General features: G+C 49.0%; 1 protein-coding gene and 1 non-coding gene across 4 annotated transcripts in view; one reads left to right on the top strand and one right to left on the bottom strand.

Annotated features, from left to right (window-relative positions):
• The window catches only part of Osbpl10 (oxysterol binding protein like 10), a 257,610-nt gene that overhangs the window by 212,657 nt on the left and 26,613 nt on the right, over positions 1-18,340 (top strand). The window lies entirely within an intron of this gene.
• Trnaa-agc (transfer RNA alanine (anticodon AGC)) lies at positions 3,080-3,151 on the bottom strand. The gene has a single exon. It is a non-coding gene; the product is annotated as a tRNA-Ala (tRNA).

The raw sequence follows: 18,340 nt of genomic DNA, 5'->3' as shown, positions 1-18,340 counted from the left end.
GAGGGCCTCATCCTCCTGCCCCAAATCCCTGCTATGCTTCTCTTCATCCTCTTGGAAGAACTGCTTTCCTCCCCAAAGATGGAGAGAGGCGCTGTGTTTGGTTTCTATAGTTACTTTAGGGTTAGCCAATCCCAGCTGAGGAGTCAGCTTGGACAGTGAATTGGTTTCCACAGAAGCATGAGAACCTGAGTTTGGTCCCCAGAACCCATGTAAAAAACATGGTTGTCGTGGTGCACTTTACCCCAGAGCTGCAAGCAGGAGTGTGGGGGGGACAGATGCATCCCTGGGCCTCACTGGTGGGCCAGCCTAGCCTCTTTGGAGAGTTCTAGACCAGTGAGAGACCATGCCTCAATCAGGTGGCTGGCTCTTGAAAAACAACAATGAAGATTAGCCTCTGGCCTCTGCCTATACATGTATGTATTCACACCCCATATATATGGGCACATACACACACAGAGTCGGGAGGGAGAAGATTCCAGCTTTGGCTAGGGAGATGGCTCAGCAGGTGAGAGCATTTGCCACCAAACCTGATGGCCTGAGTCAATCCCACATGGTGAAAGAAGAAAGCCAACTTCCACCAAAAGTCTCAGCCCATACTGTAAAGGTATTACTACCCTGAAAATAGGTTCATGCAGGAATGCCCTTCATTTTGGAAAATGTGGTTTGGATTCCAGATACCCGCTTTCCAGTTGTGTGTGTCCCAGTCGGAAGGGCAGCTTGCAGTTTGACGTTAGAAGTACATGGTGTAATTCAGAGAGAATGACTCCTTTGGGGAAGGTGTGCCGTTCTTTGTTGGCCAGCTTCACGCGTTGCAGCGTAAGCTGCCATGGAAGTGTGTGAAGGGAGTATTCCACTTACCTCCATCTTTGAAATTCCAGGATGATGGCTTCTTTAGCATTACCTCTCTACTCTCTTCCCATCCTGCAGAAGTGGAGGGAAGTTGCTACAGCCGGTTCTGAACAAGCTTTGGCAGAAAGGTTATATAATCTCACGTCCCCACCTCACAGCACATGTGTAAGTGCTTGTGTATATGCAGGCATGTATATGTGTGGGGCCATAGATGGGCAGAGGGGGTCTTACGTGATCATACTTTACCTTGAGGCTGACTGTCTCACCTGAACTCAGAGCTCACTGGTTGGGGTCTGGCCAGCCAGTGTGCTCTGGGGACGCCCCCTTCCCATCACCCAAAGGCTAGAACTGCGGTGGCTGCGTGACTGCCCATTTATGAAGGTGTTTAGTTTATTTTGCTGCATGCTCTTTATCCACTGGGCCATTCCCCCGGCCCTCACAGCACCTTTTCTTTAAAAATCATTGAGAGCCCGAATTCCTTGAAGGAGCAGTCAGTCCACAGGGCATACAGTACCGTGGAACAGCCTGGAGTGGTGGTCCTTGTGATCCCTAGCTTTGGGAGGTGGAGACAGGAGCATCAGGGGTTCAAGGCCAGCCTGGGCTACCTGATAACAGTAGAAGGGATGGATCCCATTTGATATAGTGTGGACCCTGCAAAGTGCTACAGAGTTCCTGATCATCTTTGTAGGACATATGGGGGGGGGGGTAGCAAAATAATCCCATGTCTGAAATTGTAGGAATGAAGCATCAGTTACCTCTTTCCTCCAGCAAGCATGTGGGTGTGGAGGAAGGTTCTCTAAGACGTTCTCAGGTGAGGGTTGAGGTCGTGGTGTCTTTCTCCCCTCCATCTATGGAGATTAGATTAGCAGGGCACTTTCAGGCCAAACCTGTTTGTGCGTGCCTGCCTAGGAATGTGATTCGCTAAGTGGGCAGAACACTAATTCACTGTCGTGAGATCTCGTGTTTCCAGGGTTCCTCTCAGGGGCTGGCACCCAACAGTAAATCAACCTTAATAAAGCTGCTGTTTGGCCTCCCCGCCTTATCCCTGTTTGTGGACACTAAGTGGGCTGGGGAATTCTTGAGTGTTGTTACACTTGTCTGGGGTCCCTGGCATAAACAGTGCCATCTGCCACTTGTGCAGTGGGGAGAGCTTCATCAAAGGGCTTCTGTCCTGGTTTCAGTGCTCTGAACAAACACACTGACCAAGAGCAACTTGGGGAGGGAAGGGTTGATTTGGTATACTTCCGGGCCACCATCCATCATTGAGGGAAGTCAGGGCAGGGACTCAAGGCAGCAGCCTGAAGTAGAAACCATGGGGGAAAGCTGCTTGCCGACTTTCTCACAAGCTCGGGTACAGTTAGCTTCCTTCTACAGCCCGGCACTGCCTGCCTAGGGGTTGGTGCTGCCCACAGCAGACTGGGCCCTCCTGCACCAACTAAGACAAGATACGCCCTCACAGATGTCCAACCTGATAAGACCTTTGATCAACTGAGATGCTCTCTCGGGCGATGCCAGGGTGTGTTGACAGTTAGTACAGTTTCCTTGACTAACATAGGCCAGCATGATGCCCAGCATACCTGCTTCTGTTGTCATCAGGGGCGTTTGGGTTTCCTTGTCTTGCTGGCTTTTCTAAAGATGTCTGAGACCCCTCCCCCACCAACACACAACAATGCCAGTTAGCAGAACAAGTCTGCACCCCCCCAGGTGTGCACCCCTCCAGGTGTGCAGCCCAGGCTAATTTTCCACAGCATGCCTCAGGTGGGTGCAGCAAAGAAGCCTGGAGTGTGGAGAAATGAACCCTGAGGGGACTTGTACAAACTGTCTGCTTGGTTTCCCCTGTGCCCTTGGCTTGTGGTCCCTCCATGGGTCTTCAGAGCCAGGCTTATCAGCTTAACCTTTCTTCAGCAAAGATTCAGCAATCCTGTCTCCCTTCTCCCCACCTCTTTTTATTTATTATGAGTACAGTGTTCTATCAGCATGTGTGCCTACATGCCAGAAGGGGCACCAGATCTCATTATAGATGGTTGTGAGCCACCATGTGGTTGCTGGGAATTGAACTCAGGACCTCTGGAAGAACCAGCTGTGCTCCTAACCTCTGAGCCATCTATCCAGCCCTCTGTCCACCTTTTTAATACAAGGTCTCAATTAGCCATGTTGACTTCAAATTGTACCTAAAGCTGACCTTGAATTTCTCATCTTCCTGACAGCTGTACACTATCAAGCCTGGTTTATACAGTGCTGGAGATTGAACCCAGGACTTCTTGCATGCTAGGCAAGTACTCTACCACTAAGCTACATTGCAGTTCCTCCCTCTTCATCTGCAAATCTAACTTCCCAGTGCTTTGGAACCCCAAATCCACCGTCTGGCTTGGAGGGACATGGACATCCAAGCCTCTTACAGTTGCAAGGTGGGGGGGAGTATGGGGCCCAAAGCCTCTTTCTTACAGATGCGAGTGGCCTCTGTTCACCAGTACGTTCACGTTCACGCACTGTGACAGGAGTCGACCGTGGCTCGGAAGGCCTGTCCATAAATTTCTCTCCTTGAGGAAGGCAGGCAGCTCGGCTGGACTTGCTCCAGAAGAAACCAGCTCTCTGATTACTTTCTTTTTTACACAGTGAAACTCTTTTGAAAGTTGCCTTTCCTGGGTCCATTGCTTGCCGCTCCTCCGAGCCACCCCTCCCTCCGAGGTTTTCAGAATCAACCTAGTCACAAAGCCACAACCGTCTTTGATAGTTCATTCTGTCTGCAGTTGGCCCTAGGAGGGAGGATTAACTCTCACAAAGCCTGGGGCTGTGGCTCAGCTCATCCAGGGCTTGCCTAGCATCCATAAAGCCCTGATTGGATCCCAGCTCTGCGTAAACGGCATGGTGGCTTATACCTATCACACTACCTCTACAAAGATTGAGACAGGAGGATCAGAAGTCCAACACCATCCCCAACTACGTCATGAAGTTGAGGCTAGCTTGGGCTATTACCACTTTAACCAACTCTAGCATGGAACTTGTAGAGATTCAAGAGTGAAAACCCACTCTTGTGACCCTTCTTTCTGATGTCACCCTTAGAAGAGGCTGCTGTGTGATTCTCCTGGGAGATTAAACGGGAAACTCAATGCTAACCTTTATTCCTTTTAAAACCTTTTACCCTCTAGATAATGTCGTGTGGCTTCTTAATCTAAAATTACATTTTTTTATTTTTGACAAGATCTTCCTATGTTGCCCTGGGTGGCCTGGAACTCCCTATGTAGATCAGGTTGGCCAACCTATGAACCACAGAGATCCATTTGCCTCTGCCTCCCACGAGCCGATATTAAAGGCATGCACCACCACGCCTAGCTTTCCTATCCTTCTCGGCCTTTTAACTTAACCGTGGATGCTAGCTGTCTTCCTGTGACCCTGTGCCATCTATGATCACCTGCACAGCTGAAAAGCCTCTGATGGTCATGAGCTTCCTGAGGCAGAGCCATGACTCTCACCGTATTTAATTCCGAGTGATTTACCCAGGTCCCAGAGGAAGAACTGAGGTGTCCAGTCTTTCCCTCACTTAAGCCATGCTCTGCACGGACTTGGTGCTTTCACGACACGCTTCCTTCCACAAGACACTTTCTAACAGTGGAGCGTAGATGAACCCCAAGTGATGCACAGGAATTTGATAAATAGTGGGTGGTCCTGAGGTGAAATGGGGCTCCCCAGCACTGGAAAGGGCTTTAGAACCTTCACCCTTTGCCACCAGAGAACAAATATCAAAGCTGGGCCTGGTAATTCAAGCTTCTGGGAGGCTGAGGAAGGAGGATTTCTGGGAATTTGAGGCCAGCCTGGGTTACAGATCGAGACCCTCTCTCAAAACAAAACATCTTACAAACAACTTACAAAAGTTCTGGCCCCTCTAAAAACTAATTTACTTTTGCTATTGTCTTTTGGGGAGAGAATCAGTATTTTGGTTTTTATTTATACTTTTATAATTATGAATGAATCTTTAAGCCTACATTCACACATTTATTAGCCATTTGACTTTGGTTTTTTGCATTTTAATATATATTTATCATTTGGTAGTACTGGGGATCGAACCCTAAGCCTCACGCAGCAACAGCTGTGGGCCTTGTCTTTAACTCTTTTATACTCTTTCCCTCTGGGTTGTCTATTGTACTTCTGCTTGTCTGCTATAATTCTGGTTGATATTTTCTAAGACTCCTTTTAATTTGTTAAAAAAAAAATTTTATTGTGCTAGCAAGATGGCTCAGCACATGGCAGCTCACAACTGTCTGTAAATCCATTTCCAGAGGACCTGACACCATCACACGGGCCTGTGTGCAGACAGAACACCAATGCACCCAAAATAAAAAAGTTTTTTGTTTTATTATGTGTATTTGTGTTTCATTTGCATATATGTTCGTGTACCATTGTGTGCCTGCTGCTAGGGAGGCCAGAGTAAGAGGGCATTATGTCCCCTCAACTGGAGTTACAGACAGTTGTGAGCTGCCCTGTCGAGCTTGGAATTGAACCAGGTCCTCTGGAAGAGCTGGTGCTCCTAACTGCTCAGCCATCTCTTCAAATGCCCCCCTTAACTTCTTTTCATGTTTAAAAATCCAATTTATTATTATTGTGTGTATGTGTTATATGTGTGCATGGCACACATGTAGAGATCAGAGGACAACTTGGGGGCAGGACGGGGTCTTTTCTCTCAGTGATACATGGATTCCAGGGGTGGAAGTCAGGTGGGCAGGTTTGCATGACAAATGCTTTCCCTAACTGGCATTCTCTTTGCTCCTAGTAATCGTTTCCATATGCAAGTCAGGAGGTTTGTGTTGGGCAGACCAGTATGATCTCTGCAATCAGTGTTTGCTTGTTCATAAAGATGCAATGACTGTGAGGGTTCAAGTCACCTCTGAATTGATTTTTGCGTGACAGTCCCGAGAATGGTGGCCTTGAACGCCAGGTCTCCTTGCAGCCTTCCATAATTTGATTTAACTTCAAGTTAAGCTCCAGAGTTTCCCGTGTCTCCATCTAGCAGCAGGAAGCCTGGGAGGTTTGCATGGTGGCTGTTCTGGGTGGAGGTACGACAGCAACGGGGCTACACCGAGACCCTCAGGCCAGGCTCTCTCTGTCCCCTCCTAAGAGTCCTGCGGCTTGCCCCCATCTTCTCACTCCCTGCTCAGGAGCAGGTAGACAACATTTACAGAGGTTCCGGTTTGGACCTTAAACCTCCACTCAGGGCCTAATGTTGTTAGTTTTTGATGAAGTTTCGTGTAATTTGTTAGATTAAACAGATAGTAATTTCTCACTACTGTTGGGGTGGGAAGGGAGAGAGAGAGAATTTGGATGTCCTTCCTTAGGTGCTGTCCACTTGGGTTTTTGCTTGTCTTATTGTTAGTAGTGGTGTGTGTGTGTGTGTGTGTGTGTGTGTGTGTGTGTGTGTTTTGAAGGGGGTCAGGTTTTCTTGTTTCTCCCCAAACTGGAAATAGTGAGGCCCCAGGGACTGGAATTGCAAGTGTACACCATCACATCTGGCTTTTTATACAGGTTGGGGTCCTCAGCTCCCGGCCCTCATGACCGCACTGTAGACTGTTCACTCACTGAGCTAGCTCTCCAGCCTCTAGAAAAATAGAATTTCTGAAAAGTGATCCCTAATGATAAAAGTTGAGCTTTTTGAAAGAAATCATTGAGTTATGGATGATAAAACAAAAACAGCTATTAGATGTCCGGTTCAAACGAAGCATTACATTCTGTGTGAGGATGATAGGTCCCCTGGAGCCAGAAATACAGGCGGTCGTGAGTTTTGAGGCGTGGGCTCTGGGAGCCCAACGTGGGTCCTTTACAAGAGCAGCCCATGGTCTTAACCACTGAGCCATCTCTCCAGCTCCTGGATTACGTTTCGACCTTAAAATCCTGAGCCTGCCTCTGGAGCCAAGGGTGTTAATTGCACTTTTTGATCGTTAGCATTGTCGCTGCGTTTTACTGGGGTCATTGGTGATAGGTCGAGCTCTCTCACAGATTCCCCCCTTGAGATTTTCACTGAGCAAAGCATTGGAGAGCTGCACAGAGCTGAGCAGGGGCATGTGACAGTTTTTAAAGCAGAGGCCAGAGCCGACCTCGTTTGCGCTTTATGGCATTGAGGTAGCATGAAAAAATATGAATCACAGCGATTATTCTCTTACATCCTTTGTTCAATTTACATTTGAATAAAAGGGCAGAGGAGCCTTCTGAATGTCTTCATCACCGGGGCCTGGAAAGCTATACACAAATAATGCAAATTAAACAGCAGAGAAAGTGCCCGCCCTTCGAGCCCAGCTGTCCTGACTGAGACTTGGAGATTGGCGCTGTAATGGCCATTCCTGCTGTTTCCTTGCTGTGGAATTAGGAGCCAGGGCCTTTTTGTTTAAGGTTTCCTTTTTCTGCAAAACGCTAGAGCAAGGGGACTGTGCGGATGGCTCAGTGGGCAAAGTGATTGTTGCACAAGCATGGGGACCCGAGGTCAGCGCCTCAGCACCCACTCAAAAAGCTGAGTGTGGCAGCAAGTGCCTGTTATCCTAGTCCTGGGAAGTCAGGGGCAGGGAGAATCTGGGGGCTGCAGGGAAGGGGTCCCCTGGGCGTTCGGTCTGTGTAAAATGATAAGCTTTCAGTTTAGCCTGGGAGATGCTGCCTCAAATAAGGTACAGAGTGTTTGAGTAAGGTACTTGGCATCTGCTTCTGGCCTCCATGTGTGCACATGTAAGCACATACATGTGTGTATGTACGCACACGCATGCGCACGCACACGCACCCCACCGGAGCTTATTTTCTCCCCAGTGCTTTCCTTGGTCTGTTCATGTTTCTGGAAATCTAGATGGAAAATTGGAGCAGGACGATTGTCAAAAATTTAAGGCCAGTTTGGGCTACACAGTAAGTTCCAGACCAGCCTGGGCTACATAGAAAGACCCGTTGTCAAAGGACAGTGGATGAGAAGGGGAGAAGGAAGACAGGGAGAGGAAGAAGGAGAGGAAGCAGCGCCATCTTGAACAGCTCTGGTACAGCAGGGCAATCTTTAAGAAATGCAGAGTCGCCCTCTGCAGAACATTCCTCCTTCTGCCTGCGGTGTGAAGTCCTGGGCTAGGCAGGAGGCAGGAGATGGCATCTGGAGATCTCACCTCTTGTAGCAGGATGGGGTACATTTATTTGATTTTGTCCCCCTGAGGCTGGGCTGCGGATGAGCACGCGTTCTGTAGTCCTCCTTGGTGACAGTGACCGTGTCTGCTATGTGGCCAGGGAGAATGTTGTCAGCGAAGGGCTCCTAACGAGCCTTCCTGGTGTCCTTATTCACGATACTGTCCCTGCTGGCCTGGAGAACAGTAAGTGCCTCTTGCTTCTAATGACTTGTAAATCACAACTGTTTTTGCATGACTGCTGGTGTCTTCCTTGCACCCTTTCTCACTTTGCACTGGGAAGGTCTGGTGGGAATTTCCAGGTGGAAGGCTAAAAGGACCACAATGCGTGGATGAGATGACTTGATTGGCCACCTAGAGTGGCGTGGCTGGAAACACAGCCAAGTCTTCCCTTGTCCATTAAGGCTGCTTTCTGCATCTGCTTTGGGGTCAAATGAAATTTCTAGAACATGGTCTCATGCTGAGAAAACAGTTTACTGACTTGCAAACCCTGGGGGGAGTGTCTGGCTCACCTTAGGATCCAGCCCAGAGTCAGGCCTGCGAAGGTCACTCGGAACTGGGTTTGGACTAACACCTCTGTCACACCCTTACCAGGGACCAGGATGAGAACCTGCTGGCTTTCTCTGCAGCATCTCTAGCCCCGTGACCCTGGGACCAGAGTTCCATTCAAGGCTGGGGCTGGGGCTGGGGCTGGGGCTGGGGCTGGGGCTGGGGCTGGGGCTGGGGCAGGGGCAGGGTTGCTCTACGCTGTGTCTGGCTGGAGGTGGTTCTGCAAGGTGAAAAGTTCGAGGCTGCAGGGAGATGTCAGTATCACTCGTATCAATGACACGAATCTACATATAAAGTGCTGACATTTGTCAGAACCCACAGAACAGTGTGCTGCGATCTCTCCACAGCATAGAGCAGATAATGGTACTTAGAAGAATAAAAACTCAGAACAGACACTGCGCTCCGTGCTCCAGCTCTAGATGTCCTGATTTTGCAAACAGAGTGGACCCTGGCTTAGTGCTTCCTCCTTCCATCTGTCTGTCTGTCCATCTGTCCTTCCTTCATTTCATTCCTTCCTTCCTCCCTTCTTCCTTCTATTCTCTCTTCCTCTTCTCCCTCCTCCCTTCTTCTCCCTCCCCCTCCTCCCTCCCAGTCTCTCATCTATGGCCCAGGGTAGCTGAGGATGAACTTGCTCTCCTCAGCCTCCCTCCTCTACATCCTGAGTGCTGAGATTCCAGATGCCATCATGCCCAGCTTGACCTTACCCTGTCGCATCCTCGTGGCTCTGACACAACAGGCCACTGATTGTTTCTCACGTGACAGGGGGGAGCTTCTGCTGTCCCTCCAGTCCTCTGCTTTGCATCCTGCCCACTCCCAGCCCCGCCCACTTTAGCCTTCAGGCCCCTCGCTCCAGGATTTGTGGGAGAAGCCAGGCGATTTAGCGGTTAACACGAGTGTGGATTTTGAAAGAATCACGTGTCCAGCTTTTAACCTCAGTTTCTGGTGCTTACTCCGGAAGACAGGCCTGTCTTGTGGGCAGGACTGGAAAGAATCCATCACCTAGCACAAGGCAGAGGGCAATGCTCCTTTGGGCTGTGGCTGAAGAAGGCCAGCACTGTATTCCCCGGGCTTGGGGTTACCACAGAGCCAGTCCTAAGTGCTAGAGGTCCTGTGTGAATTTTTAGGCCCTTGTTTCCTTTTGGTTAGATTCCATGACCCGAACTGCTACCTGCCAGCTTCTGTCTCAGGTAGGGGAATTTGTAAGATCGCCATTTGTGTTTGGGTTTTAAATTTCACAGCTGTTTATTCCCTGTAAGCCCTTTGCAGGCAGGAAGTTAAGACTGTTGATCTGGGCGTGGCGGCAGCCCAAGCGAGGTGCCCTCAGCTAGCTCGCCTGTGGGGTTTCTGAGGTAGAACAGAGTGACATCACCATAAGGCTGCTGGTTCGGCAGAGAAACACACGGTGGAAAAGGATTGGGAGACTTTAAAATTCTGTAAGTAGATTCACTGGCATGGTAGACATTTGTCCTTCTAAAGCAGTGGTTCTCAACCTGGGGGTCACCCTTTCATAGGGGTTGCCCGAGTCCTTTGGAAAACACAGCTATATACATCATAGTTCATAACAGTAGCAAAATTACAGTTATGAAGTAGTGATGAAAATGATTTTATGGTTAGGGTCACCACAACGTGAGGAACTGTATTAAAGGGTTGCAGCAGTAGGGAGGTTGAGAACCACTGGCCACCTGTGGCTACTGAGTCCTTAAAATGTGGCTCATGCCACCGTGGAACTGAATTTATTTTCAAAAGCATTTTTATTGCATTTTACTTATTTTGTGTGTGAGAGAGAAGGGCACATGGCACGGCACATGTGTGGAGGTCAGATGACAGCTCTGGGAGTCTGTTTCTCCTTCCATCGTGTGGGTTCTGTGGATTGGATTCATGCTGTCAGACTTGGCAGTAGGCACCTTTACGGGGGAGGCATCCTGCTGGTCCTTATTTACTTGTGTATGCACGCACATGTGTGCATGTGTATGTGTGTGTGTGCGTGCATTCATGTGTGCGTGTGCATGTGTGTCTGTGTACACTCATGTGCATGTGTGTGCATGTGTGTCCGTGTGTGTGCTCATATGTGCGTGTGCATGTGGATGCGCACTCGTGTGTGCATGTGTGTGTGTGTATGTTATATGGGCATGCCAGCACAAATGTGTGAGAGTGCCTCTGTGGGAGGTGTTGGGGATATGTGGGTTGTGTGAGAAAAAGCCATGCTCAGCTTTTTCATGGGTTCCAGGGTTCTGAACTCAGGTCCTCGTGCTCATGTGGCAAGCTCTTACTGGCTGAGCCATCTCCACAGTTCTATGCTGAGCCTTGCATGTGCTCAGCAAATGCTCGTCTCTTAAATGACACCACCAGCCTTTGTCTAGTGTTCTTTTAACTGCTAATCGCTGCTGCACTAGGTCATGAGTGTCTGTAAACTAGCATGACAAATCAATGCGGCTCTTTCTCAGTATTCCTGGGGATAGATCCCAAACTCTCCTAGACACTGGAATCCACGGATGCTTTAGTGTCTTATGTAAAATATCCTAACCTTGACACATCCACATCACGCTCCATCCCATCTATTTTACCACCTCAGAATCAGTTACTAATTTTGTTTGGAAATTAATTTCTATTTGTTTGTATTTCATGTGTGGGGGTGTCTTGCCTGCATGTCTGTGTACCATAAGTAGTGCATGTGGAGACCAGAAGAGGGTGCTGGGTCCCATGGAATGGGAGTTACAGGTGGTTGATAGTCATCATGTGGGTGCTGGAAATGGAACCTGCATACCCTGGAAGAGCAGTAGACGCTCTTAACTTCTTAAGCCATCTTTCCATCCCTCTCAGAATTATTTTTACTACCTAATACAGTGTCAATGCCCTGCTAATAGTGTTAAATTGTACTTTTAGGGAATAATGACAACATCTCTGTATAATGCAGCTGCATTTTGTCCCTTCATACTTCATTCTCAATTTCTTAATTGGATTAACGTGGAACTGAGGCTGGGGAGCCCTTCCTATACCGTGGTCAGGTTGGGCAAGAGGAATTTTGGGTGAGGAGCTGAGACAGGGTAGGTACCCTGTGTTAAACAGGCAATCTTGAAATGTTGGACTGAGTGGACACTTTTCTTTGGTAGTAGGAAACCACTGAAGGGGTGTGTGTGTGTTTAGGATTGAATTCAGGGCCTTCTGAATTTACCCTATCACTAAGTCACATTTCCAACCTCAAAATAAATAAGTAAGTAAATAAATTAGAAAGAAAGAAAGAAGAAAGAAAGAAAGAAAGAAAGAAAGAAAGGAAGAAAAGAAAAGAAAAGAAAAGAAAAGAAAAGAAAAGAAAAGAAAAGAAAAGAAAAGAAAAGAGAAAGGATTGGGTATTAGTTCAGTGGCAAAGTGTTCCCTAGCATGCACAAGGCTCTCTAGGCTCAGTCTACAGTGTTGGTGTATGAGTGCCGAAGTTCATGCTTATACATGTAAACTACACACACACACACACACACACACACACACACACACACACACGCATACACAGGCACACACACACACACACACACAGAGAGAGACAGAGACAGAGACAGAGACAGAGAGAGAGAGAGAGAGAGAGAGAGAGAGAGAGACTTTTTAAAATAAAATGCCGTGTGAAAGGTAACAAGGTTAAAAGACTCAATACAAGTCCAGGGTTGGCTCTGCTTGGGAAGGATGTGCCCTTTGCTCCTTGAAGTAATGTTTGGAAACATTGGTGCTCAGAAGCCCTCTTCTCCTGGGGCTACCAATGCTAAAGGCCCGTCCTGTTCGCCTTGCAGCCTCTGCCTCCTGCATGCTAGCTGCCACTGTTCCCTCCGCTTTGGGTCACCAGCCTCCGCTCCCACTGCTGCTGTGGCCTTTCTCTCCCTTTGGTTCTCTTCGTTCCTTCTTGAGTCTTTCCTGTTCCCTTTTCACTTAAAAATGGCTAGACTCCAGTTTCTGAGAAGCCATGAAATGGGACAAAACGCTTCTGGTTCTTATGAACATCCCATCCCCACCCATGGTTTTTTAAAGTGACAGCTGATTTCTCCTAGTATAATTGTCCCTGGTTATGTTGGCTGATGACAAGTATCGTCCGTCCCCCACCCCCTCTGCACACTCCCTCCCCAGGAGTGCCGTCTTCTGCCTTCCAGGGTGTGTTTTATTGAAAATTAACCTTTCTGCAGGTCGGCCCCTTTGCTTGGGAAGAGCACCTCTCCTTCCAGTCTATGCGAGCCAAGTGTGGTAAATGTGTGTGTATGTGTGGTTAGCCCAAGAAAGCCAGCTCAGCCCCTGCGAGGCAGCAGCGCGATTGTGACGTCAGCAGCAGCCAAATCAGCACCTCCAGAATGACAGTGGGGACCAGTCTGCTGTGTGGACACGCTGTCCTCGGACCCATCCAGCACAAGAGCCCAGCTCCTCCATCTGGGTCCCTACCGCTGCAGCACCGTCATTGAACCTACCTCCACATGGCAAAATAAGAGCCCCTCCATACGGCGGGTACCTGCCGAGGCAAGTGGATCATCTGGGTCTGAAAGAGACTCCACGCAGAGAATTGTACATGCACAGGAGCCTTCAACTGCCACCCTGCATCAGGGCCAAAGGGCCACCGCTGGGCAAGACCCAACTGAAGAAGTGCGGACATCTGCCTGTGGCATGGTCCTGCCCACAACGGCATCCTTCTGCTCCACAGAAAGTCCCTCTGCCTGCAAACCATGGCCTACTTATGGGGAACTAGACTCAAGCGCCAAAGAGCCTCTTCCAGAAGAGAACTCCCGCCTGTACTAAGCGTGGAAAGGACAGTAGGTCACCGGGAGCAACTGGTTTTGCTTTCATAGGACAAACCTTTGTGACCCTGTGTCCTCAGGGGAGACAGCTTTGTCAAGCATGTGCTGGCGAATGCCTTGAACCTGGTCTTCAAGGAATAGAAGTGACTGGTTGGGGAATGGTGGACAAGGGGCCTGGTGGTGTATACTGGGCTGTGGGCAGATCTTGCATGACCTGGGATGAGACTGGCATAGCTGTAGGGTGGCTGCACCTTTCTATGCTGCTGTGCCAGCTTTTTGTGACACTTGGCTATTAGATGGGGGTTCTTGGGATGGGAGATGTTGCCTATGTGAGGGTACACTGGGTACGCGGGAGGACTGTGCAATGTCTGTGGGAATTTGGCTAAATCCGGTCTGAATGGAAAATGGTGAGTTATGAAAGTACGAAGTCCTTGGTTTGATGGACTCTGCAGATATGGTCAACAGTAACAACCTATCCTGAAACATGCCGCGGGTGTAGCCGCGCACAGCTGTCCCGCCAGTGCTCAGGAGGTAGAGATGGGAAGGGCAGAAGGTCATCTTAAGCTATGTAGAAAGTTTGAGGCCAACCTAGGCTGATAAAGGTCTTTGATATGCTTAGCTACCCTGTCAGAGAGCACCCTTAGAAGTTGGGTGCTAAACCAGATAGTCCTCTCCCGTAGGTGCCTCAAACTGAATCCCTGGGGCTAAGGCCATTAGGCTACTAAACACGTATAGAGATAACAGAGTCCAAATTCCTGGCACAGACCCCATCACTGAGGGCCAGGCCTGTTATGGGTGAAGGCAAAATTGCTAAGCAAACATCATCCAAGGTAGGGACAACCCTAGGAAACTCCTCCATGTGGTAACATGTCTGGGGGTGGGGGGTGGGCAAGGGGCACCTACCCTGGAGAAGTAACGTCTATTTTGTGAGTTTTCCTGGAACTGCCCCCAAACTATTTCAGTTACATCTCTGTGTTGAATAAGACAGATCGGAATCACTTGCTTGAAACTTGCCTTTGTGTTGAGGATGGAGGTTTGTTAGAATTCAGAGATGGTGTGTTCCCAGCAGACCCTTGAGGCCGTGAGCCCAGCACAAACCATGGTTGTCTTCCAGCTTTGGTTGCCGATGGGAGGAGTCTCATGAGCTGGCTTCTCTCTCCTGGGTGGGAAGTAGTGGGCAGGCCATATTCACGGATGTTTCAGCTGCCTTCAGCTGGGCCATTCCCAGCTAGGAGTTGTCTCTTACATGGGCCCACCGTTGATCCTTTGGGGCCTGAGGTCAGCCAAGAGTCAGAGACTATGAGAGCTTTAGGAATATATGGGTTCTCCTCTAAAAGAACTGCCCAGACACAGGTGTGTGTGTGTGTGTGTGTGTGTGTGTGTTGTGTGAGTATGTGTTGGATGTACGCGCGTGTTATATTTATGTATGTGTTGTGTGGATGTATGTGTTATGTGTGGATGTGTGGTGTGTGTGTGTCATATGCATGTGAATGCATGTGTGTTGTGTTATGTGTGTATGTGTGTTGCATGTGTATGTGTATGAATGTGACTGTGTGTGGGTGTTCAGAGGCCAGAGGAAGGTATCAGATATCTTCCTTTGTTACCCTCCGCCCTACTGTTTCTTTGACTCAGGGTCTCTCCCTGAACCTGAAGCTCGTCTCTCTCGGCTAGACTAGCCAGCAAGCCTTAGAGACCCTCTTGTTCCTGCCCTCCTCAGTGCTGGCGTTACAGGCGTATGACAGGTTATGCCCAGCTTGCTATGTCACTGAGCTGTCTCTCTAGCACCTCTCCCCCTTTTGTACAGGGACTCATGTATTCCAGGCTGGCCTAAAATTCACCATATAGCTGAGAATGACCTTGAACTTCTGATTCTCCTGCTTCCAGCTCAGGAGCACTGAGATTCCCACTATCCACCACCATGCTCAGTACTGGAGATCAAACCCAGGGCTTTGCGCATGCTAGGCAAGCATTTTACCAAGTAAGCTGCCGCCCCAGTGCCCCCAGGCCAAGGAATCTTGCTGTGGATACTGATAGATTACCAGGGAATGTCCCCAAACCCAAGATTGCCTGCTTAACCTTCCGTCACCCTCAGATCTTCACCTTGCTCCCCACATTTCTAACAGGCACAAGTCACATTGATATCTGTAACACCATGTGCCTCAAGGGGCTTGTCTGATAGAAATATTGAGTCATAATTTTTGTTTTACTTTTTTTAAAATCTCATTTCCCAAAGCCTATTTTTCTTTAAAACATATTTTAATTCCATTTCACCTTCAAGCTAGTGTATGTTCTCGTGGCTGGGTTGGCTCATCTGCGAGAATCCCTGGGGGGTGGGCCCTGAAGCTCCCCTTGGGCTGAGTCATGATCATTTGCTGGGTATTGAATCTATTTCTGACTTCTGTTTTTGCCCAAGATGGGGAAACACTGTTGTGCCCCCTTGGAGCTCCTTGAGTTCGTTGCCTTTGCTTTGTTGGTGAAAATCAAAGGTGTCAGTGTACAGGGGCACCAGGAGAGATGTGTGCTACCACAGAGGGATGACAGCGTGCAATGAACCCCTCTCCCTGGCTATGGAGAGTCATACTCCAATCGAGTGATAGTTGAATGTCAATATCTTTGATTTCGTTTCTCCTTAAAACAGTGTCTCATGTAGCCTAGGCTGGCCTCAGCATTGCTGTATAGCTAAGGATGGCCTTAAACTCCCAATCCTCCTGCCTCCACCTCCCAAGTGTTGGCATTACAGGCATGTGCCACCACGCCGGAGCTTTGAGTGTACTAGGTAAGCACTCTATTAATTAAGATACAAGGTCAGCTTAGTTATTGGGATCTTTGAAATCCGTGTCAGAGAGGCAGAATCAACAATGTCCTGTCCTGCAGGAGGAAGGGTCTGAGCCTTTGATCTCCATGCACAGCCTGGCTCTTCAAAGCCTCCATTCCCAGTGGTGCTGTGAATGGCACGTGCTTTGTCGACATAGACAGATGGTGTTCACATCACCAGTTAGCCAGCTCAGTGCGCCCCACGTGTCTTCTTCAGTCCCAAATGTTAACCCACACGGGGGTCTGAGTTCCAGTGCATGTAGAACTAACATGCCCTCTAAGGCAGTTACGGGCAACATTAATGAATGAAATGAGGTATAGGTAGGTGTGTGTGTGTGTTTGTGATAGAGTCTCTGTAGCTCAGGATAGTTTTAAACTCATAAAAATCCTCCTGCTCTAGCCCCCCAGGTATTGTGATTACAGTTGTGAGCAGTCACATCCTCCTATTTTCTTTTGTTGAAAACCGGTTATGTGCTTGCTGATGGATAGACCTGTTTCGAAGCCATTCTGTTATTCCTATGACACCCCCTACTTCTGCTAGTCTTACTATTTAAGGACAATCTTTGAGAAGCTTCGAGAGGCAGCAAATAGTGATGGGTCCCTTTTTGAGGTCAGGGCAAGGTTGGCTAAGTCTCTGTGCCAGTGAAAGGATGTCCCCTGTCACCATGCCCCCACCAGATCCCCTTCCTGCCAGCACTTCTGGCTCTTCCGTCATCCTGCCCACTGCTGTGAGTGTATTGAGTAGCTGCAAATCCCACTATGTGGAGCTGATGTGGGAGGAGCTAGAGATGTTTATGTTTGCATTAATAATGTTCAGGGGGTTGGTCAGAGGAGGTGGGATCTTGCGGAAGACCTCCTGGCTACTGGAAGGTAGGAACAATCTGGGTTTGAATTTTGGGTTGATCAAAGCACAGGCCTGGGGTGGCCTGGCCCAAATGCTTGCCAGGCTGAGCTGTGTTGTGTTTAGTTCACAGTCTGCTTTCTGAGAGTGTCTGGTGTCACATGGTTCATGAACGTCACAACCATCTTTATTCTCCGCCCAGTTCCAGCAATTTTAGTTACTTTACCCCCGAAACAAGACACCAGTAGTTCCCTTCCCCTTCTTCCCGCTGCCCTGGGGACTCTGCACAGTAAGTGCTGTTCCCTGTACACTTCAGAGGAGTAGTGTGGTCCCCTTGACCCTGGGAGAGCTGCATGTCCTGGGTAAGTGACTTCTGCGGTGTCACATTGGAATTGCAAGCTCACAGTGAACAGAGCACCCATGGGACAGTGGCCTGGAACCCAGAAGAGAGAAAAGGAAAACCTGAGGGAAGGACGGCCCTGTGAGCCTCAGCCTTCTCTGTCCCCTGTCCTACAGCCACAGCCTGGGTCGCGAGCTACCACACCGAACAGAGAGTAGGTGTCAGATAGGTGAAGCTGGGGGAAATGGACGCAGCCTTGGACCCCGTCTGTAGGCTGGATTCCCACCCATCTCTCCCAAATCCCCCTTGTGAGTTCCCGGCAGCTCTACTCCTGCTGCCCCCTCTTCCTACTGCCCCTATGAGCATTCTTTGCTAGCAGGGGATGAGTGAGGGATCCTCAGTTATTTCTGGATGTTCTAGTAAAGCAACTTGCCAGCGATATCCTATAGCACACATGAGAAGAAGGTCAAAGAACGGGTGCACGATGGGACTTGAGCCCCAAGGGCTTCACTGACGCCTCCCCCGCCTTATTTAGCGGAGATGAAGGATTATTTGGAGGGTGTCAGTAGCAAATTCTATTTAAATTGAAATTTGGAAGCGACTAGCTCAGCTGGGAAGGAGTGCCAGGGGTTCCTCTGGAGCATGGGGGTGGGGGGACACGGCAGAGGGGGGACAGCCAGCACATACACGTGTGTTTGTCTGGATAGCCACAGCCATTTAATCACTGATACCTTGTGTGTATTAGGAGTGTATTTAAATGCAAGACACTTCTAATAAGATTAATAAATCATTGGTTTTCGCAAGGACATGTGACCCAATCTGTTTCTTTTTCTACCTCATACCTCTGAACCCTTGCCTCTTTCTATGAGAAGCTCACCATGCTGTCATTCATAGTTGGATGCAAATCTTGAATGTTTGCCTATAGTATTTAGGGAGGGGCCACGAAAATGTGGGCTGGTGAAACAGGCTGGCAGAAACCCAGGGATGTCACATAGCGAAGTTCTTATTGTCGCGCACCAGAGAATACTGTGCTCATCAATTCCCCCTG

This window comes from Myodes glareolus, chromosome 4, assembly GCF_982192425.1.
Source record: "Myodes glareolus chromosome 4, mMyoGla1.1, whole genome shotgun sequence".
Taxonomy (NCBI): Eukaryota; Metazoa; Chordata; class Mammalia; order Rodentia; family Cricetidae; genus Myodes; species Myodes glareolus.
This window is presented reverse-complemented; position numbering and strand designations above follow the sequence as displayed.